Source organism: Schistocerca americana, chromosome 3 (assembly GCF_021461395.2).
Source record: "Schistocerca americana isolate TAMUIC-IGC-003095 chromosome 3, iqSchAmer2.1, whole genome shotgun sequence".
Classification (NCBI taxonomy): domain Eukaryota; kingdom Metazoa; phylum Arthropoda; class Insecta; order Orthoptera; family Acrididae; genus Schistocerca; species Schistocerca americana.
In genome coordinates this window covers 195,138,485-195,162,930 of record NC_060121.1, presented here as the reverse complement: position 1 = coordinate 195,162,930, position 24,446 = coordinate 195,138,485, and the positions used below count along the sequence as shown (strand labels likewise).

The 24,446-nt window shown below is 44.5% G+C and overlaps 1 protein-coding gene and 2 non-coding genes across 3 annotated transcripts in view; 1 reads left to right on the top strand and 2 right to left on the bottom strand.

Moving 5' to 3' along the window:
* Positions 1–24,446, top strand: part of LOC124605967 — a 612,100-nt gene that overhangs the window by 118,639 nt on the left and 469,015 nt on the right. The window lies entirely within an intron of this gene.
* Positions 23,513–23,587, bottom strand: Trnaa-cgc. Its single transcript has one exon. It is a non-coding gene; the product is annotated as a tRNA-Ala (tRNA).
* Trnaa-cgc lies at positions 23,814–23,888 on the bottom strand. The gene has a single exon. It is a non-coding gene; the product is annotated as a tRNA-Ala (tRNA).

Genomic DNA, 24,446 nt, shown 5'->3' with positions numbered 1-24,446 from the left:
ATAGATACGTATCACATTTAATTCTACATCTTGTTATGGGAGTGGGTATTATTGCAATATGTGAAACTAGAACCTTAGAGCATAATGCCATGCTAATTAAATACGCACAATTATAAAAACCCGCCGTCAGTGAAAGGAACGCAAAAGGAACTTATTATCTTGCACAGTAATTAAAACTGTAGACCAACGACAATACAGAGATTTGCAAAATATAAACATGCAGAGTTATGTAACACGTAGGGAGCGCCAGAATTTAATTTTGCACGTGCGGGACACAGCAGAGCCACGAAACACTTTAAACTTTTAATCCGCCATCAGACTCTACCGCTGCCCCCTGCGTCTCATTACCTTTGCATACATGTACCTCTTGCGAAATTAAATTCTGCGCTAGCGTGGGGGTGCACATAGCGCGAGAGTGAAACTCACAAAGTAAACAGAACCTAAAGAGTAACAAACTTCAGACGAATTACTACACGCACTTGTATTTTCAGAAGTGCTGAACGCCAGATGTCTTATTTTTCCTGTCCTCAACAAGTAAAACCAAGAAACGAAAAGTGGTAGTTAAGGGTTTAACCCCGACGACGGAGACACCATTTTTATGGAACACGAGTTTCCGGTTCAAACAATTCTTCTGTCTGCCTTAGCTTAGATCACAAACAGCGAAAGCAATTAAAAATTCAATCTAGGCAGCCTGACAAGGATTTAATCCACTGGCTACTTATCTCCATAAGGGCAACAAAAGTAATAAACTTGACGATTCTACGAAAGACAGTAATCAGTGTAATAAGAGGTTACGTCTCACAACTAATTTGCCGGATGGACCTCGGAACGTCTGAAGGCAGTCGCCTGCTTTTGTAAGAGCATCATACACGTATTAGACGCCCCGAACGAGAAGGCAATGTACTACCATTGCTGACACTCACTGGAAGTGACACCTCGGCCTGCCTGTTTTGCAGCATCTGCATGTGCGTAAAACTACTGTCGCATTCGTCCACATAGGTGAATAATGCTTTGTGCAGTATGTTGTTGTAGTATCAAAACTGTAATTTAACATAGATCTTGAACATGATGGTAGAATTTTCACACTCAGATATTCCAATTGTCTTTTAGCAAGATTTGTGTCGGTCACTTTCATTTAGACAGGAAGACCTTTTTTATGTCATATGATATGTAAAATCACGCGAGAACGTTATTGGACAATGTTCTCTTGTCTTATTCGCCACATTATGTTTTGTTGATAATACAACTTGCTACAACTTCATGGTCATCATCAAGGTCACTTAAACTGTCATAAAACCATCGACACAGTAAAAGTAGTAAAATAGCGTTATATTTCTAATAGTAGTTGTTGCTGTTATAGTGATAGTGGTTTATGTAACTGTAGTCGCAGTTGCAATAGCACCAAGAGCAACAGTAGTCGATGGTAACAGTAAAGTTAATCAAACCAGACAGGAAAAGAACATGCGACATCATGAAGGAAGAAGCCAAAGGAAAGCTGCATGTAGAATTACGTATAAGTACTCACGTATGTCCTAGTGATGGTAGTAGATGCTAATATAAGCATAAGTAATAAACAGATATTTTAAAACTTAAACATCAGAACAGAAAAAAATTAAAGGTGTGATAGTCATATTGATTCAAATATATGCAATTTATCATGAAAGAGCCGGCTATTGTTAACGAGAAAGTGGTCAGAGCAAATAACTAAAAAAATTTGCACTTACTCTGCCGCCTGCTTGGTTTATTTTACATTGCTATTATGTGAATCGTCACGTGATTAAGATGCCGTGCGAAAAGTCATTATTGAGACAGGAAACATGGAATCTAGAGGGAACCAGGAATCCAGCAAACCTGGCCATACATAGAAGTGAAAATGTGTAGTGCTTATGAACTGTCAGGCGGAACAATACGCTATACGATACAAATTACCCCAGTATGAGTTACTATGCCCGCTGTTTATAGTCACTTGCAAGAAACAGTGTAATTTCTGCCGCTTTAGAGGTTTGTTGGCCATTTGTTGATCGTATGATCAATAGATGCAGCGGTTGTTTCCGTGTGGTGCTACCTGCATCGTGTTTGGACGTAGGCGAGTCGCTTCCTACTGCCCTAGATGTTATATCTACCTACACATGGCTATGTAGCGGAACGGAGTGTAGTGTTGCAGTGGCAAAGTACAAAGCACCCAGATTTATGCGTCCCGTGATTTCCGTCGAGAATTTGAGTAAAATGGCGTGAATGTTCCTTCGAATGTTTGCTGTCGGCCTCTCATGAACTAGTTGTGGACGGAACATTTAACCCTCATTTCTTTAGGAGATTTCTATAGAAAATGTACAATTCCCTCGGAAATATACTTTTTTTCTTTACTGGTCTGCAGGTAGGAAGTCAAGTGCGCTAATCGTTTCGTGAGAAAAAGTCAGAGAACACTTTGCGGCGTCTCGACCACACTCTCCGTTTCCGTAATTTTTGGTGCGACATAAAGTCCGCAGGAGGTCAGCGACCTTGGTGTAAATCTGAGAGCACTTCTTACGTCAGCTATAAATGAGTGGCTAGAAATGAACTGATCATGTTGTTCAGAAGTTTTTATATTGACGCAATTTGGGAGCAGACCGTCATAAGCACAAGCGTGAATTACGGAAGTCAGTAAGAGTAAAGACATGAACAGTATTAGTTAGTTAGTTTCAGGTTCCATGGATCACTATGCACAATAAATCACAATGATATGGGATGAAACATTTAATATTCACGCTCGGATATTAACTTTGTACATATGGTTACGTGCTGAACTTTGTTTAACGTTATTTCGTGTCAACGATGTGTTTCACCCAATGGGGCACCATCAGATTGTATAAAAGCAGCTGAGTATGAAACCCAACAGTCATATAGACACCTGAAATAGAAGAAATGGAGCATCAGTAACTCGATATTTGATCCATCCGTCATAAAACCACATAAAATGCAAGATGAACCTTGAACACACCACCTGACACCGCCACAGTACTACAAAAAAATTGTGTGCGCGTAAAAAGAACAATGTGTTGCGTGCTGGGTGTTGATAATATTCCGTTTATTTTTTAAGCTTGGCTCTATTTTGTAATACCATGGCGGTGTCAGCTGGTGTGTTCCGTATCAACTTTGCATATGATGTGTTTAATGAAGGGAGGATTACACATCCAGTAACTGTTGCGTGCTGTATGAAGGACAGGTTTCGCATCCAGCTACTGTCATAATATTTGATGATGCCCCTGATGTGTTGGCAGAATAGCCAACACCGTGTTGCTAGAGGAGGCCGAAATACACGCGTTTAAGCTCACGCAAACTGGCGTGAGGTCTGGAACAGGACAATGTAATTAATATAGCCAATAAGGTACGTTGCTGCTGGAATACTTAACTTTAATCCATAATTGGTGTACATAGCTCTTGATGATACATAATTACAATCTCAATATAAACTGGTAATGGCGCCTTGCTAGGTCGTATCAAATGACGTAGCTGAAGGCTATGCTAACTATCGTCTCGGCAAATGAGAGCGTATTTGGCAGTGTAGCATCGCTAGCAAAGTCGGCTGTACAATTGGGGCGAGTGCTAGGACGTCTCTCTAGACGTGCCGTGTGGTGGCGCTCGGTCTGCAATCACTGACAGTGGCGACACGCGGGTCCTACGTATACTACCGGACCGCGGCCGATTTAAAGGCTACCACCTAGCAAGTGTGGTGTCTGGCGGTGACACCACAGCCCCAAAAAGTTGAAACATGTCGTTGAGTTTAAAGTGTTCCGCAACTGAGACTTTTTTTACTCTGAAATAATTCAAAACTGGTTGCTGTACCACTCAGCCACAATGGAATGGAATAATTTTTATACAAATGTGAGCTGAAATTCTTCAACGGATGAGAAGGAGTTGTCAAGCAGCAACTTTCTCAGTTGGTTTACAAATTTTACTTTTCTGCATTTCAGACATGTAATATGATTGTGTAAGAGATCAAAATTTCTTCTTGCGGCATTGTTAACTCCATTTTGTGCTAAAGATAACCTTAATATGGTGTAATGACTGTCCTTTTTCCTTCTGGTATTTTAATGATTTACATTACTCTTCCTTTTGAGCTGTACTGTATTATTTACAACAAACTTCATGAGGCCATAAATATACTTTGAAGTAGTAGTCCGAATACCCAGCTCATAAGACAGTTGTCTCCAAGATAAGCGTGGATGAACAACACATATTATTCTTATACCACGTTTTTGAGATTCCTCTCTTACCCATAAGTTACCCCACAACATTATTCCATATGACGTTACTGAAAGAAAATATGGGAGGTTTGCGTGCCTCAGCGATACAGATAGCTGTGCCGTAAGTGCAACCACAACGGAGGGGTCTCTGTTGAGAGGTGTCCTCTTGGGTAAAATATTCCGGATCTCCGAGTGGGGAATACTCAGAAGCAAGTCGTTGTCAGAAGAAACAAAACTGGCGTTCTACGGATAGGAGCGTGGAATGTCAGATCCCTTATTCGGGCAGGTACGTTAGAAAATTTAAAAAGGAAAACAGGTATGTTAAAGTTAGATATAGTGGGAATTATCGGAGCTCGGTGGCAGGAGGAATATATTTCTGGTCAGATGAATACAGGGTTTTCAATACAATGTCAAATTAACGGTAATGAAAAGTAGGTACAATAATGAGCAAAACAATAGGAACGTGGATAAGCTAATACGAACAGCTTAGTGAACGCATTATTGTAGCCAAGATAAGCACGAACCCCACGCCTACCGCACTAGTGCAAGTTTATATGCCAACTGTATAGATGAAGAGATTGAGGAAATGTATGATTCGATACAGGAAATTCTTCAGACAGTCAATGGAGACGAAAATTAGTAGCCATGGGCGACTGGAATTCGATAGTAGGGAAAGGAAGAAAAGGAAAGGTAGTAAGTGAATGCGGAATGGGGGTAGGGAATGATAAGGAGGCCACCTGGTAGAAGTTTGCACAGAACATAACACAATCATAGTTGGCTTAAGAATCATGGAAGATGATTGTATACGTGGAAGAGGCCTAGAGGCACTGGAGGGTTACAGATAGATTATATAACGGTGAGACAGAGATTTACGAACCTGGTTTTAAATTGTAAGACATTACCAAGGGTAGATATGGACTCTGACCACAATTTATTGGTTATGAACTGTAAATTAAAACCAAAGAAACTGCAAAACGGTGTGGATTTAAGGAGATAGGACTTGGATAAACTGAAAGGACCAGAGGTTGCAGAGAGATTCAGAGAGCACTTTAAGGAACGGTTGACAAGAACAGGGGAAAGAAAAACAGCAGCAGAAGAATGGGTATCTTTGAGAGATGAAATAGTGAAGGCAGCAGAGGATCAAGTAAGTAAAGAAAGACGAGGCCTATTAAGAATCGTTGAGTAACAAAAGAGATATTGAATTTGTTGGAAGGAGATAAAATAAAAATGCAATAAATGAAGCAGTTGAAAAGGAATACAAACGTCGCAAAAATGTGATCGACAGGAAGTGCAGCATGGCTAAGCAGGGATGGCTAGAGGACACATGTAAGGAAGCAGAAGCATATATCACCAGGGGTAGGACAGATACTGCCTATAGTAAAATTAAAGAGACCTTTGGAGAAAATAGAACTACCTATTTGAATAGCAAGTGCTCAGATGGCAAACGGATTCTAAGCAAATAAGAGAAAGTAAAAAAGTAGGAGTATATAGAGGATCTATCAAGGGTGATGTACTTGAGGGCAATATTATGGAAATGGAAGAGGACGTAGACGAAGATGAAATTTGGGTTATGATACTGCGTGAAGAATTTCACGGAGCACTGAAAGACCTACGTCAAAACAAGCCCCTCATAGTAGACAATATTGCATTAGAACTACTGGTAGCCTTGGGAGAGCCAGCCATGACAGAACTCTATCATCTGGTGAGCAAGATGTATAGGACAGGCGAAATACCCTCAGACAAGAGCATAATAATGCTAAGCCCAAAGAATACAGGTGTTGACAGGTGTGAAAATTACCGAACTACCAATTTAATAAGTCGTGGTTGAAAAATGCTAACATGAATTCTTTACAAATGAATGGAGAAACTGATACAAGCTGACGTCGGGGAAGATCAGTTGGGATTCCGTAGAAATGTTGGAACACGCGACACAATACTGACCCTACGACTTATCATAGAAGATAGGTTAAGGAAAGGCAAACCTACGTCCTAGCATTTGTAGACTTAGAGCAAGCTTTGGACAATGTTGACTGGAATACTCTCAAATTCTGGACGTAACATGGGTAAAATACAGGGTGCGAAAGGCAAATTACAATTTGTACAGAAACCAGATGGCAGTTCTAAGAGTCGAGGTGCATGAAAGGGAAGCAGTGGTTGAGAGGAGAGTAAGACAGGGTTGTAGCCTTTCCCCGATGTTATTCAACCTGTATATTGAACAAGCAGTAAAGGAAAGAAAAGAAAAATTAGGAATTAAAATGAAGGAAGAAGAAATAAAAATTTTGAGGTTGGCCGACGACATTTCAATTATGTCAGAGACAGCAAAGGACCGGGAAGAGCACCTGAACGGAATGGGCTGTGTCTTGAAAGGAGGATATAAGAGAAACATCAAAAAAAAGAAAAATAGAATAATGGAATGCAATCGAATTGAATCAGGTGATGCTGAGGGAATTTGTTTAGGAAATGAGACACTTAAAGTAGTAAATGAGTTTTGCTATTTGTGGAGCAAAGTAACTGATGATGTACGAAGTAGAGAGGATATAAAATGTAGACTGGCTGTGGGATGGAAAGCGTTGCTGAAGAAGAGAAATTTGTTAACATCGAGTATAGATTTAAGCGTTAGGAAGTCTTTTCTAAAAGTATTTGTATGGAATATATTCATGTATGGAAGTGAAACATGGACGATAAACAGTGTGGACAAGAAGAGAATAGAAGCTTTCGAAATGTGATGCTACAGAAGTATGCTGAAGTTTAGGTGGGTAGCTTGCGTAACTAATGAGGAGATACTGAACAGTACTGGGGAGAAGAGGAATTTCTGGCACATGAGATCGGTCGACAGGACGCGTTCTAAGGTATCCAGGGATCTCCAGTTTAGTACTGCAGAGAAGCGTGGGGGGGGGGGGGGGGGGTAAAAATCGTAGAGGGAGACTGAGATACGAATACACTAAGCAGATTCAGAAGGATGTAGGCTGCAGTAGTTATTCGGAGATAAAGAGGCTTGCAGAGGATAGAGTAGCATGAAGAGCTGCATCAAACCAGTCTCTCGACTTAAGACCACAACAACATGTCAACTTGCTGATTCATCTGTACCCAACAGTTGCAACGGTTCTAAGTGCAAACATGACTTATGTAATTAAATTAGCAGTAACAAAATGTGATTTTTCCAGGTTAAGTTCTCATCAATATTGCCACTTAAGAATTTTCTATTTTCCAGCCTATTTAGGCGGCTGCTGTGGCCGAGTGATCCTAGGCGAATCAGTCCCGGACCGCGCGACTGCTACGGTCGCAGATTCGAATCATGCCTCGGGCATGGATGTGTGTGATGTTCTTAGTTTAGATAGGTTTATGTAGTTCTAAGTTATAGGGGACTTATGACCTCAGATGTTAAGTCCCATAGTGCTCAGAGCCATAGTGTTCAGACAAAGCCTATTTATTGTTTCCTCACAGTGTGTTATAAGTATCATTGGTGTAGTACCCATCGATGCCTAGAAACGATTATGTTGTGTCCTTTTTAAAATTTAGGGTTTACATTGTTTGCAGAAAACCAGTCAGCGATGCTTTTTTTTTGTGGTAAGGTCTCATGGGACCAAATTGCTGGGGTCATCGGTCCGTAAGCTTACCGCACTACTTAATCTAAAAATGGTTCAAATGGCTCTGAGCACTATGGGACTTAACATCTGTGGTCATCAGTCCCCTAGAACTTAGAACTACTTAAACCTAACTAACCTAAGGACATCACACACATCCATGCCCGAGGCAGGATTCGAACCTGCGACCGTATAAGTCCCGCGGTTCCGGACTGAGCGCCTGAACCGCTAGACCACCGCGGCCGGCCTACTTAATCTAACTTAAACTAACTTATGCTAAGGACAACACACACCCATCACCGAGGGAGCACTCGAACCTCCGGCGGTGGGAGTTTCGCGGACCTTGACAAGGCGCCTCAGACCGAGATTTGGAGAACCTCATACGTTATTTCTCTCAGCATTATTGTCCACGGACTATATTGGTCGAATTACTAAACACAGATTTCAGCACTCTTTTGGTGATATTATCCATTGCTTGACTATCCCATGAATTCCATACAAATGTTTTTATTTAGGAGATTACTGTGAGACACAGTGAAATGCCTTCCATATTTCACAGAAAATACCAACTGGCGTTATTTCATTATTTAATGCTTGTAAATCGTGGTGAACAAACTTCTTAATGACATTCTCAGTAGAGCAGCCCTTCTGAAACCAGCCGGCCGTTGTGGCCGAGCGGTTCTAGGCACTTGAGTCCGGAACCGCACTGCTGCTACGGTCGCAGGTTCGAATCCAGCCTCGAGCATGGATGTGTGTGATGTCCTTAGTTTAGATAGGTTAAAGTAATTCTAAGTCTTGGGAACTGATGACATCACATAGTGCTTGTTGTGGCGTAACAAGACAGCTACGCCACACTGAAGTAGCCGAAAGGCACGCGTAATCTCCCGTCGGCTGGATAGAGGTCTGAAACAGGATACTCAATAAATGCTTTAAAGAAAAGTACGTTGCTTTGGGAATACTTAACTTTTAATCCGTAATTGGTTTACAACGTTCTTGATGAGACATTTCATACGATAACTATCAAAATGTAAGGCTAATGGCGCCTTGCTAGGTCGTAGCCATGGACTTAGCTGAAGGCTATTCTAACTGTCTCTCGGCAAATGAGAGAAAGGCTTCGTCAGTGTAGTCGCTAGCAAAGTCGTCGTACAACTGGGCGAGTGCTATTCCGTATCTCGAGACCTGCCTTGTGGTGGCGCTCGGTCTGTGATTACACAGTGGCGACACGCGGGTCCGACATGTACTAAATGGACCGCGGCCGATTTAAGCTACCACCTAGCAAGTGTGGTGTCTGGCGGTGACACCACATTCCTCCCCCGCAAATCGGCGAACGGTCGTGTGATAAGGCTTCCGCCCGCCGTGGGGAGGACCCCATGTTGACGTATGCGATGAGGTGGGGAGCCTAACAACAGGCGAGGCTGTGCCAACCGCACCCGGCCATTCGGTCCGAGGGGAGCTAGGAAACGCCTGAAAACCTAGTCCAGGGTGCACGTCAACATGCGGTGTATGCGCCCGTAAAGAGACAGGAGGGGCCGAAGGGTCGACCTCCATTGCGCCGGGGTATCCTACGCGCGATGACGTCATGTGGACCGGAGCGGGCAAGAGCTCCATGGCGGAGGACAGCTGGTCACGGGAAGCGATCGGCGGCACGTGCCCCAGGGAGGCGCTTGGCGGCTGCAGCGAAGCGTCGAATGCGGGCGGCGCCGGCGGGACAACAGGCGGCGGCGGCGGCGGCTGCGGCGGCGCGTCGCCATGGGGCAAAATGGAAGGCATCGTCGGTAACACCTGGGGATGAGGCGAGCCAGTAGATGGGTCCCCAGGGCGCTGACCGGACGGCACCGTCGCTGAAAGCAGACGGGGAGCGGCAGAACCCGTGCGACGACAGAGGCGCAGCTGATTGAGATGCCGACGCACCTCACCAGTGGCCCCCAAAACCAAATACATCGCGCGGCCGAGGCAGCGATGAATGCGCCCTGCGAGCCAACGCCGTGAACCTCGATAGTTGCGATAGAATACAACGTCGCCTGGAGCAAAAGCAGGTGGCTGCCGCTGCACAGGAACCTGATGCGGCGGATGCAGCAAAGACATCAAGGTTCGATGAGGACGACCGTGGAGCAACTCAGCCGGCGAGCGACCATCTCGGGGCTGAGAGTGATACGATGACAAAAAGAGCAACAACGCGTCCTCCCGAGAATGCCACTCTTTCAACTTCAACATCTGTGACTTGAAAGTCCGGACCAATCGTTCAGCGGCACCGTTTGACTGAGGCGAAAACGGCGCGGATGTCAGATGTTGAATACCATTGGCCTGGCAGAATGACTGAAATTCAGCGGACACGAATTGTGGGCCATTGTCGGAAACAATAGTCTGCGGAAGACCTTCAATGCAAAAGATAGCAGACAACGCTTGGATTGTGGCAGAGGACGTCGTGGAAGACATCCGGACAACAAAAGGAAAATTACTGAAAGCATCGACCACAACCAACCATCGAGCATTCCAGAATGGACCAGCAAAATTGATGTGCAAGCGTTGCCAAGGGGAAGTGGCTTTTGGCCATGCAAAGACTTTCTGCGGCGGTGCGGATTGTTGTTCGGCACACGCCATGCAAGAAGAACACATATTCGTAATCGCAGCATCAATTCCGAACCAAGTACAGTGCTGACGAGCAAGTTCTTTCGTTCGCACTATACCCCAATGTCCTTGGTGAAGAAGCCGTAAAACAGAGGACTGTAACGAACGTGGGACCACGACTCTGGACTGATAATTATCAGAACGCAACAACAAAACACCACGTCGTACAAAAAGTCTCTCCTTGTGAGCAGAAAATCGGCGAACCAACGGATCCTCGATCCGAGACTTTGACAAAGGACATTGCGTAGCAACAAAACGCAAAACGGTAGCAAGGACAGGGTCAGCAGCTGTGGCTGTAGCTACACGACGAAAATCAATCGGAAACGATTCGACCACTTCATCGGTTTCCGAATCAATGAACATGCAAGCAAGTTCGGAAGAATCGAATGCTTTATTCTCAGCAACAGGCAAACGGGACAACGCATCGGCGTTTCCGTGCTTAGCAGTGGACCGATACAAGATATCGTAGCGGTACTGCGAGAGGAAAATAGACCAGCGAATGAATTTCTGCGCTGTACGCGGAGGTACAGGCTTGTTCGGACGAAAAAGCGATGTCAAAGGTTTGTGGTCTGTGATGATGGTAAAGTGACGACCATACAAGAAATCATGGAACTTAGTAACACCAAACACGAGAGCCAAAGCTTCTTTCTCTATCTGTGAATAATTTCTTTGCGCAGACGAGACCAATTTTGACGCAGAGACAATAGGGCGATCATGCGAGCCAACTTTGTGCGCAAGCACAGCACCGATCCCGAATTCTGATGCATCTACCATCAACAAAAGGGGTTTCTGGGGATCGAATGGCGTAAGGCAAGTATTAGAAAGCAACGCCGATTTCAACTGGCGAAAGGCGCGTTCGCATTCCGTCGTCCAGACGAACGGAACACCTTTACGGCGTAAGCGATGAAGCGGAGCTGAAATGGAAGAGGCATTGCGCAGAAAGCGATGATAATAGTTAATTTTACCCAACACACTCTGTAGCTGCTTCATATTCTGCGGCGAAGGTAAGTCTTGTATGGCACGGAGGTGCTCTGGACTCGGATGTATGCCTTGGGCATTGATGACATGTCCCAGGTATGGTAAGTCACGAGCAAAAAACACACATTTGTCCTTCCGCAAGCGAAGACAATTTTGTCGCAATACCTGAAATAATGTTCGTAGGTGTGCTAAATGCTCGTCGGCTGTCTTTCCGGAGATCACAATATCGTCCAGATAGTTTGCAGCAGTAGGGACCGACGCACAAACAGTTTGTAAATATTGCTGAAACAATGCAGGGGCGGATGCACACCCGAATGGCAGTCTTTTGAATCGGTACAAACCAAGATGCGTGTTAACCACCAAGACGCGCTGGGATTCGGCGTCCACTGGGATTTGCAAGTATGCATCTGCTAGATCCAACTTCGAAAAGTATTTACCCGGGCACAGTTTATCAAAAAGATCTTCCGGGCGGGGTAAGGGAAAAGTTGCAATCACGAGTTGTGGATTGACTGTTGCCTTGAAGTCCACACAAAGCCTCAGTTTTCCGGAAGGTTTTGGCAAAATTACTAAGGGTGAGGCCCAGAGAGAAGCTTGCACACGTTCAATTACACCTTGTGATTCAAAATCGTTTAATGTTCTTGCGACCTCAGCACGCAATGTGTGGGGAACATCGCGCGCTCGGAAAAATTTCGGTTGCGCGTTTACTTTCAGTTCCAAATGTGCTTCATAATTCTTATCGCAACCATGGCCCGGTGCAAATATGTCTGCAAATTCTGCACACAGACGAGAAACACTGTCTGAAGGCACAGTCTGATTCACTGATAGGACCAGATTTACTATAGACATGTTAAACAATTGAAATAAATCCAAACCAAACAAGTTCACTGCAGTAGAAGAATGAAGAACGTAAAATGACACAAGTTTTGTTTGTCCCTTGTATGTTGCAAGAAGAGTGCACTGTCCTAACGCAGGGATTTGCTGTCCTGAATAACTTTTTAACTGAACATTTGCGGCACGCAACGGACGTTTTCCCAGTTGTTTGTACGTGTCGTGATTGAGCAAGGAAACTGCACCACCGGTATCGAGCTGGAATGGTATGACCTTGCCATTAAAGTCCAAATCTACAAAATGTTTATTGTCCTGCTGACGACAAGAGCGACTGTCTCGTGCAATTGGAACTGATACAGGTACAGCAGCACTTGCTAATTGACGTGATTTCCGGCGACGTCGACGCACACTTTTTGTGGGACGAACACAGTCACTGTTAGAGAAAGTGGCACTGGACGAGGTGGAAGTAACTACATGAATGTCCATGGGCGAAGGTCCACGAGCCTGAGTGTCCTTGGTTCGATTCCAGCGCGAAGCAAAGGGCCTGGAATGGTTAAGAGTGTCTGATCTGAGCTTTTTCTGGCAAACACTTTGAACATGTCCTTTCTTATTACAGAAAAAGCAAATAGCATGGCGTGACGGGCAATTTGCACGCGAATGTCTAGTAGCACACCGCGGGCATGATTTCACTGCATTTGTGTGCTGGCGCGGCCCACCTGGTATAGAGCGTGGCGGCAGCTGCGCGAACGTGTGCGAGGGCAGTTTACTGGGCTGCGCAGCGCGCCCGGCGGGCCGTTTAATGTTACACACGGCTGGCGAAGTTGCAAATGATTCCTGTGCAAAGTCAAGTGTGTCTTGCCTATCCAATATGTCTATCACTTGTTGAAGGGAGGGATTAACTAGTTTTAAAATTTGCTCCCATATACGAACATCAGAAACGTTCTGTGCTATTGCATCACGTACCATAGTATCTGAATAAGGGAGTCCACAGTCACACTCAAAAGCAAAATCCCTTGTAAGGCCTTGCAATGTTGCAACCCACTCCCTATTAGTTTGACCGGCCGTACGTTTTGTACGAAAGAACGTATACCTTTTTGCTACTACATTAACTGTTTCTTTGAAATAGGCGTCCAATGCCGACAAAATTTCTTCGTAGGACAGAGTTGCTACGTCGCGTCGGGGAAACAATTTCTCTATCACATGGTAGGTGGACACACCGACACAGGATAATAAGTGAGGCTGCCGCTGATTACCTTGAATTCTGTAGGCGGCGAGATGTAATCCAAACTGGCGGGACCACACGGTCCACGATTCATGCGCCGCATCAAAATTGCGAAACGGCGGTGCAACTGCATGTTGTGGCTGCGGTAGCGGTGAAGCGGCGGCTGCCGCATCGGTTTGAATGGCACGTTGACCCTGGACAAGCTGTCCAAGGGCATCCAATAACGCCTGCGTCTGCTGATTCTGCAAGCGATAAAATTCGGACAGTACATCTGGCGAAGCCATGACACAAGTAAATGTAAGCAATTAGAAAGAACAAAACCCTTTCCGTTGCCTTGTCACCAACTGTTGTGGCGTAACAAGACAGCTACGCCACACTGAAGTAGCCGAAAGGCACGCGTAATCTCCCGTAGGCTGGATAGAGGTCTGAAACAGGATACTCAATAAATGCTTCAAAGAAAAGTACGTTGCTTTGGGAATACTTAACTTTTAATCCGTAATTGGTTTACAACGTTCTTGATGAGACATTTCATACGATAACTATCAAAATGTAAGGCTAATGGCGCCTTGCTAGGTCGTAGCCATGGACTTAGCTGAAGGCTATTCTAACTGTCTCTCGGCAAATGAGAGAAAGGCTTCGTCAGTGTAGTCGCTAGCAAAGTCGTCGTACAACTGGGCGAGTGCTATTCCGTATTTCGAGACCTGCCTTGTGGTGGCGCTCGGTCTGCGATCACACAGTGGCGACACGCGGGTCCGACATGTACTAAATGGACCGCGGCCGATTTGAGCTACCACCTAGCAAGTGTGGTGTCTGGCGGTGACACCACAGTGCTTAGAGCCCTTTGAACCATTATTTTTCTGAAACTAAAACTGTGATTTTCTAAGGATATTATTGTCGCTAGTGTGAGATACTGTCATAGAATACTAAAACTTTTCAAAAATTTTGAGAAATGACATCAGTAGTGAAACAGGTGGGTAGTCATTGACATCTTTCTAGTCACCTTTCATAACGAGGGTTAAACAATAGCAAATTTCAGTCCGTCTGGAAGAATACCTTGTTTAAAAGTACTCAAAAATAGGTACACCAAATAGAGCTGCCTACATACATTGTGTGGTGTCCCATGCGTATGTGCTCATCATCACTGCTCTCTTCCAGAATATGGCACTTTAGTGACGAGACTCTACGGTTACAATGGAGTTCCTAGCGCCTGCAGAAATAAACGAACAACTTCATGACGTAATGGTATTGAAAATTCGTACTAAAATACGGACACAGATCTATATGTCAATTAAATAATAAAACTGAAAAATTTGTACATAACAATACATTAACGCATACATTACTGAAAGAGGACTGGTACGGAAGGGATAGAATGGATACCAGGATAGAGAAATTTGGGAGGGGGGGGGGGGGCGATGGCGCACTGGGGTGGTAACAAACCAGTAAGAAACAAAATACATACTAACAAGAGACGTAAAGCAATAAAATTATCCTAAGTACCAGATAACATAAAAACCGAAGTCAGTTTTACATGTTGGAAGGGACAAGGGATGGGGAGAATCCAATGAACCAGATGAATGTTGTTGTGCTGCAGTTTCACCCAAACTGTCCCATAATTGATGGGAAACGCGAATGAAAAAGTCAAACCAAATCGGTGTTTATTACTCTCTAGCTGTATATGAAATATGAAAGATACTAGTGATTGCTAGAGCTCAGCTACGCAGTTTACAATTTCCTTTAGTGAACTGCACATACACCTAAATAGTAAGACTGCATGGAAGCAAGTGTCACTTGGCCGCAAGTGAGAGGACACGCTGTAGGCAATAAAACCGGTAGGGGAAACTGCCTCCAGAAGCATTCTCGCAAGGCAAACTCACACCCATGCAACGCACCACGCAAGGAGATCTGACTGGACAGAGCTTTGAAACAAACCACCTTGGTGCCGGTCACCGTACAGTAACAATAAATATAGTTACGTCAAAGCTGTGCGGGCACAACGGAGACTGGTTTGAGCGAGCTGTTTACAGTCAGGCGATGCGTGCCGCATTTAGCAGAGTCCCGGAAGAGCAGCTATTGCAGACAGAACGACAGGCAGTCAGAATACATCGAAATACACGCGACATTAAGATCACATTTCGGAGAGTGGAACGAGTACGAAAACTTCAGGGCACCTCTAAAAACCGCAAGACATTGACGCCGTACTCAAGCCCCACAAGACAGAATGTTCAGTAAATGTAAAACCAGCTACCATTCGTCAACCCAAATAATTGAGAAGTGGGAGTAGAAACGCAGCTGCGCTTGTACAGATCAACCGTTTCTGGCCATCAAACGAAAATGGACAGAGAGATGGAGAGAACAGGACACAGTTCTGGAGTACCAAGTACAACGAATTTTCGGACTGGTGTTAATCATCTGAAATTGGAGTAAGAGAGGGAGACCAGAAACTTTTAAGACAGTTCCTTACTGGTCAGGACTCGCTATACTTATGATTCAGCCCTATCGAAAACATGTGACGTTAGAAAAAACGGAGCTAACCGAGATTTCCTTGTCGGAAGCACACTGCACGTGTTTACCTCGGATTCCAGCATCTTCCCAGACAGACTTCCAAGGCAGATGATTCGATGGGCAGACTGCACTTTAGAGGTGAGAGGCTTTATCTGGCTGAGTTGACATTAAACACAGATACAAGTTGTTGGTACAGAGCCAACGAGTGATTCTGCAGCCACTGGAGTCACCACTTGCAGAATATATGATGAGACCCATCCGCAAAAGTGGAGAAAACTGTAGGGAAAATATTCAGTAATTTCCATCTTCATTCGGAAGACTTCCACATCCCTTGAGTTATAGCCATAGATCAAAACATCCATTTCTTTCTACATTAACCTTTGCCAGTCACAGTACGACTTCCACAAATGAAAACGTTTTATCGAGATACTCGGTCATCTCATTCAAATTCCAGATTCATTTTCCAGGTTTGCAAGGCGTTAGCCTATCTTTGTGAATCCTAAAACATTTCATTTGCATTTACATATAGTAAACTGAGTTAATTTAAATTCTCCTTTAATTTCGCAGCAGAATGACCTCCTTCGTCATTGTTATGGTAGGAAACGATTTAATTATGTCAATTATGCAGGTCAACATTAATACAGAATGATTATAGTTAAAGTTCCAGTTTCAAATTGGTGTGAAATCAAGAACCACTGCTCAGAAAGATGTCAAATTTGAAAGAAATGTAATCGTAGAAGTGGGTAAGGTTACATAAACAAAAGAAAACTGTCGAAACTTTAACTCTGGATGGTGCTGTAAGGGGGAGAATATGCAAAATAACCATGGGGTACATGGCTGTTCCTCAGTTTTCGCCTGAGACGCTCGGCAGAACTATAATGCAGGATCGCTTGCTGCTCCTGCTAAGGCTCTTCTACAACAATGGTGACTGTGGACCAGTAGCTCTGCAGAACTTAAGGGCATTCATGGGCGTGTAATAACGAGTTGGTCTGATGCCTGCATGTTTGTGGTCAAAATGGTTACGAAATTCCAACTGACAGGTTCTTTTGAAGTGTAATGTGTAAGGAGAAGGGAGACAAAGACTACAGATCGAATGTCAGTAGAAGATGTGGCCACAGCATTGTTAGGAGAGGTCGAGCTGTGGACTGCAAACATGCATTGCACGGGAAATTTCTCTAACTTCCCTGTCAGCACGTTGCACATAATTACATGGAACATCCTGCATTCCTATCAGTACAAAGACAAGTGTTTGCTCTAGAATTTCTTGCTCACATTGGATGGACAATGAATGGCTGTAGGGCATTCTCATTTACATCTACATCATACTCCGCAAGCTACCTAATGGTGTTTGGTGGAGTGTACTTTCTGCACCACTGACTGAACCCTCCAATCTCTTCCACTCGCGAATAGGGCTTGGAAGAATGATCGTCAGTAGGCATCTGCATGGCTCTAATTTCTCGGATTTTCTCCGCATTGGCACTACTTCGCGAGACGTATGAGGGTGGCAGGGGGGAGGGGGGGGGGTAGATGGAGGGGAGGTAATGTGTCTTCCGGCTTTTCCTGGAAAGTGCTCTCTCGAAATTTCAATAGCATATCTCTCCGTGAGGATGACCCGTGGTCTATCAGCCAGCACGGTAGCTCAGCGTGTTCGGTCAGAGGGTAATGTGCCCTCTGTAAAAAAAAAAAACTGAGTCAATCGATCAACAACGAACTTAACTGGATGTCTTACGACGTCCGCCCCGAGCAGATGCAACGAACTAAAGCGACCAAAAAAAAAAAAAAAAAGAGTAGCGTCTTTGATTCATATTCAAAACGTCTTCGGTCCCGGGTTCGATCCCCGAAACTGCCTAAATTTTGATAAATAATCAGCATTGGCGGCCGAAGACTTCCGGCATAAGAAGGCAGCCTCATTCTGCCAACGGCCTTGTCAAAGAGGGCGGAGGAGCGGATACAGGTTCAGGGCACTCTCTTCTCCTAGGGGTGGGAAATTGCGCCTAAAGGTGGAAGAATCAGCTATGATCAACGAGATGAGGATGCAGAAGACAATGGAAACCACTGCATTAAAGACACGTAACGTGTATCCACAGGACATGTCGCCTGTAATTGAAGAAGTGTCATGATGATCTCTCCATTGGCAAAAGATTCCGGAATAGTCCCCCATTCGGATCTCCGGGAGGGGACTGCCTAGGGGGAGGTTACCATGAGAAAAAGATTGAATAATCAACGAAAGGATAACGTTCTACGAGTCGGGGCGTGGAATGTCAGAAGCTTGAAGATGGTAGGGAAACTAGAAAATCTGAAAAGGGAAACGCAAAGACTCAATCAAAATATAGTAGGGGTCAGTGAAGTGAAGTGGAAGGGAGACAAGGATTTCTGGTCAGATGAGTATCGGGTAATATCAACAGCAGCAGAAAATGGTATAACAGGTGTAGGATTCGTTATGAATAGGAAGGTAGGGCAGAGGGTGTGTTACTGTGAACAGTTCAGTGACTGGGTTGTTCTAATCAGAATCGACAGCAGACCAACACCGACAACGATACTTCAGGTATACATGCCGATGTCGCAAGCTGAAGATGAACAGATAGAGAAAGTGTATGAGGATATTCAAAGGGTAATGCAGTATGTAAAGGGGGACGAAAATCTAATAGTCATGGGCGACTGGAATGCAGTTGTAGGGGAAGGAGTAGAAGAAAAGGTTACAGGAGAACATGGGCTTGGAACAAGGAATGAAGGGGAGAAAGGCTAATTGAGTTCTGTAACAAGTTTCAGATAGTAATAGCGAATACCCTGTTCAAGAATCACAAGAGGAGGAGGTATACTTGGAAAAGGCCGGGAGATACGGGAAGATTTCAATTAGATTACATCATGGTCAGACAGAGATTCCGAAATCAGATACTGGATTGTAAGGCGTACCCAGGAGCAGATATAGACTCAGATCACAATATAGTAGTGATGAAGAGTAGGCTGAAGTTCAAGACATTAGTCAGGAAGAATCAATACGCAAAGAAGTGGGATACGGAAGTACTAATGAATGACGAGATACGTTTGAAGTTCTGTAACGCTATAGATACAGCAATAAGGAATAGTGCAGTAGGCAGTACAGTTGAAGAGGAATGGACATCTCTAAAAAGGGCCATCACAGAAGTTGGGAAGGAAAACATAGGTACAAAGAAGGTAGCTGCGAAGAAACCATGGGTAACAGAAGAAATACTTCAGCTGATTGATGAAAGGAGGAAGTACAAACATGTTCCGGGAAAATCAGGAATACAGAAATACAAGTCGCTGAGGAATGAAATAAATAGGAAGTGCAGGGAAGCTAAGACGAAATGGCTGCCGGAAGAATGTGAAGATATCGAAAAAGATAAGATTGTCGGAAGGACAGACTCAGCATACAGGAAAATCAAAACAACCTTTGGTGACATTAAATTCAACGGTGGTAACAATTAGAGTGCAACGGGAATTCCACTGTTAAACGCAGAGGAGAGAGCAGACAGATGGAAAGAATACACTGAAAGCCTCTTTGAGGGTGAAGATTTGTCTGATGTGATAGAAGAAGAAACAGGAATCGATTTAGAAAAGATAGGGGATCCAGTATTACAATCGGAATTTAAAAGAGCTTTGGAGGACATACGGTCAAATAAGGCAGAAGGGATTGATAACATTCCATCAGAACTTCTAAAATCATTGGGGGAAGTGGCAACAAAACGACTATTCACTTTGGTGTGTAGAATATATGAGTCTGGCGATATACCATTTGACTTTCGGAAAAGCATCATCCACACAATTCCGAACCGGCAAGAGCTGACAAGTGCGAGAATTATCGCACAATCAGCTTAACAGCTCATGCATCGAAGCTGCTTACAAGAATAATATGCAGAAGAATGGAAAAGAAAAGTGAGAATGCGCTAGGTGACGATCAGTTTGGCTTTAGGAAAAGTAAAGGGACGAGAGAGGTAATACTGACGTTACGGCTAATAATTGAAGCAAGGCTACAGAAAAATCAAGACACTTACATGGGATTTGTCGACCTGGAAAAAGCGTTCGACAATATAAAATGATGCAAGCTGTTCGAGATTCTGAAAAAAGTAGGGCTAACCTATAGGGAGAGACGGGTCATATACAATATGTACATCAACCAAGAGGGAATAATGAGAGTGGACGATCAAGAACGAGGCAATGATGGAAATAAAAGAAAGGTTCAGGAGTGGAATTAAAATACAGGGTGAAAGGATATCAATGATACGAATCGCTGATGACATTGCTAGCCTGAGTGAAAGTGAAGAAGAATTAAATGATCTGCTGAACGGAATGAACAGTCTAATTAGTGCACAGTATGGTTTGAGAGGAAATCGGAGAAAGACGAAGGTATTGAGAAGTAGTAGAAATGAGAACAGCGAGAAACTTAACATCAGGGTTGATGGTCACGAAGTCAATGAAGTTAAGGAATTCTGCTACCTAGGCAGTAAAATAACCAATGACGGACGGAGCAAGGAGGACATCAAAAGCAGACTCGCTATGGCACAAAAGGCATTTCTGGCCAAGATAAATCTACTAATATCAAATACCGGCCTTAATTTGAGGAAGAAATTTCTGAGGATGTACGTCTGGAGTGCATCATTGTATGGTAGTGAAACATGAACTGTGGGAAAACCGGAACAGAAGAGAATCGAAGCATTTGCGATGTGGTGCTATAGATGAATGTTGAAAATTTGGTGGACTGATACGGTAAGGAATGAGGAGGTTCTATGCAGAATCGGAGAGGAAAGGAATATGTGGAAAACATTGATACGGATAAGGGACAGGATGATAGGACATCTGCTAAGACATGAGGGAATGACTTCCATGGTACTAGAGGGAGCTGTAGAGGACAAAAACTGTAGAGGAAGACAGAGATTGGAATACGTGAAGCAAATAATTGAGGACGTAGGTTGCAAGTGCTACTCTGAGATGAAGAGGTTAGCACAGGAAAGGAAATCGTGGCAGGCCTAATCAAACCAGTCAGTAGACTGATGACCAAAAAAATAAAAAAATAAAAAAAAAAACTCTCCGTGATGCAGAAAGCAACGCCACTCTCGTAAAGTCTGCCAATGGAGTTTCTTGAGTATCTTAACTCTCTCGTACCGTCTAAACGATCCCGTGACGAAACGTGTGGCACTTCGTTGGATCTTTATCTCTCCTATGAGCTCTATCTCGTGGAGATACCAGACAGATGAACAATACTAAAGCGTTGGTCAAACAGCCGCATTATAAGCTACTTCCTTCGTTAGTGAGCTAAATTTCCTTAAGATTTTTCCTAAGAATCTGAGTCAGGCATCAGCATTTCCCATTATTTGTTTTATGTAGTTACTGCACTTCTCTGGATAATTACTCCTAGATTTTTCACGGCAGTCACAGTTTCCAGCGGTTAGTCATCAATAGTGTAGCTATTCAGTAGTGGATTTCTTTTCCCCCAGAGTTTGCGTAATTCACCAATTTCCTGGAGGTCACACCGCAAATCTAACGATTCGGCGTCTTCTGATACTTCGTAATAGAGAACCGCATCGTCTGCGAACAGCTTTAGACGGCATCCGACGCTTTCTACTGGATCATTCATATATATATATATATATATATATATATATATATATATATATATATATATATGATCCAGTAGAAAGTATATATATATATATATATATATATATATATATATATATATATATATATATATATTAACGGTCCTATCATACTTCCTTACATTTACCTATGTCGATTTTGTTCCGGTAAGAGCGACATGTTGAATTTTCGCCGAAAGTCTTGAATCCAGTCGCAGATATTCTCCGATACTCGAACGCTCCAATTTTTTTCACTAAACGGCAGCTCGCGACCGTGTGAAATGGCTTCCTGAAGTCAAAGAACTCGGCACCTACCCGAGCGACATTGTCTACGGGGCAGTGTATCTCAAGCAGGAAGCGAGAGAGCTGAGTTTCGCTGGATCTCTGTTTGCAGAATCAATATAAATTTTTAGAGAGGTGATTTTCCTTCACCAAGAATGCGATAATTCTTGAGCACAAAACATGCCCCATAATTTTATAAAAACTTGACGTCAACGATATAGGTCTATCATACTGTGTATTTGTCCTACGGCCCTATTTAAAAACGGGAATGACCTGCACTTACTCCCAACTGCTAGGTATCCTTTGTTGCTGAAGCGATATACGATAAATTACCGTTACAAGTGGAGCAAGTTCTTTCGCTTAATCTTTTACTCCTGAATCCATTCCACTACTAAGCGATTGTAGTTGTCTTTCTATTCCGCGATCAATTATCTCAGTGAAACTTCCTGGCAGATTAAAACTGTGTGCCCGACCGAGACTCGAACTCGGGACCTTTGCCTTTCGCGGGCAAGTGCCCTACCAACTGAGCTACCGAAGCACGACTCACGCCCGGTACTCACAGCTTTACTTCTGCCAGTACCTCGTCTCCTACCTTCCAAACTTTACAGAAGCTCTCCTGCGAACCTTGCAGAACTAGCACTCCTGAAAGAAAGGATATTGCGGAGACATGGCTTAGCCACAGCCTGGGGGATGTTTCCACAATGAGATTTTCACTCTGCAGCGGAGTGTGCGCTGATATGAAACTTCCTGGCAGATTAAAACTGTGTGCCCGACCGAGACTCGAACTCGGGACCTTTGCCTTTCGCGGGCAAGTGCTCTACCAACTGAGCTACCGAAGCACGACTCACGCCCGGTACTCACAACTTTACTTCTGCCAGTACCTCGTCTCCTACCTTCCAAACTTTACAGAAGCTCTCCTGCGAACCTTGCAGAACTAGCACTCCTGAAAGAAAGGATATTGCGGAGACATGGCTTAGCCACAGCCTGGGGGATGTTTCCAGAATGAGATTTTCACTCTGCAGCGGAGTGTGCGCTGATATGAAACTTCCTGGCAGATTAAAACTGTGTGCCCGACCGAGACTCGAACTCGGGACCTTTGCCTTTCGCGGGCAAGTGCTCTACCAACTGAGCTACCGAAGCACGACTCACGCCCGGTACTCACAGCTTTACTTCTGCCAGTACCTCGTCTCCTACCTTCCAAACTTTACAGAAGCTCTCCTGCGAACCTTGCAGAACTAGCACTCCTGAAAGAAAGGATATTGCGGAGACATGGCTTAGCCACAGCCTGGGGGATGTTTCCAGAATGAGATTTTCACTCTGCAGCGGAGTGTGCGCTGATATGAAACTTCCTGGCAGATTAAAACTGTGTGCCCGACCGAGACTCGAACTCGGGACCTTTGCCTTTCGCGGGCAAGTGCTCTACCAACTGAGCTACCGAAGCACGACTCACGCCCGGTACTCACAGCTTTACTTCTGCCAGTACCTCGTCTCCTACCTTCCAAACTTTACAGAAGCTCTCCTGCGAACCTTGCAGAACTAGCACTCCTGAAAGAAAGGATATTGCGGAGACATGGCTTAGCCACAGCCTGGGGGATGTTTCCAGAATGAGATTTTCACTCTGCAGCGGAGTGTGCGCTGATATGAAACTTCCTGGCAGATTAAAACTGTGTGCCCGACCGAGACTCGAACTCGGGACCTTTGCCTTGCGCGGGCAAGTGCTCTACCAACTGAGCTACCGAAGCACGACTCACGCCCGGTACTCACAGCTTTACTTCTGCCAGTACCTCGTCTCCTGCCTTCCAAACTTTACAGAAGCTCTCCTGCGAACCTTGCAGAACTAGCACTCCTGAAAGAAAGGATATTGCGGAGACATGGCTTAGCCACAGCCTGGGGGATGTTTCCAGAATGAGATTTTCACTCTGCAGCGGAGTGTGCGCTGATATGAAACTTCCTGGCAGATTAAAACTGTGTGCCCGACCGAGACTCGAACTCGGGACCTTTGCCTTGCGCGGGCAAGTGCTCTACCAACTGAGCTACCGAAGCACGACTCACGCCCGGTACTCACAGCTTTACTTCTGCCAGTACCTCGTCTCCTACCTTCCAAACTTTACAGAAGCTCTCCTGCGAACCTTGCAGAACTAGCACTCCTGAAAGAAAGGATATTGCGGAGACATGGCTTAGCCACAGCCTGGGGGATGTTTCCAGAATGAGATTTTCACTCTGCAGCGGAGTGTGCGCTGATATGAAACTTCCTGGCAGATTAAAACTGTGTGCCCGACCGAGACTCGAACTCGGGACCTTTGCCTTTCGCGGGCAAGTGCTCTACCAACTGAGCTACTGAAGCACGACTCACGCCCGGTACTCACAGCTTTACTTCTGCCAGTACCTCGTCTCCTACCTTCCAAACTTTACAGAAGCTCTCCTGCGAAACTTCCAGAACTAGCACTCCTGAAAGAAAGGATATTGCGGAGACATGGCTTAGCCACAGCCTGGGGGATGTTTCCAGAATGAGATTTTCACTCTGCAGCGGAGTGTGCGCTGATATGAAACTTCCTGGCAGATTAAAACTGTGTGCCCGACCGAGACTCGAACTCGGGACCTT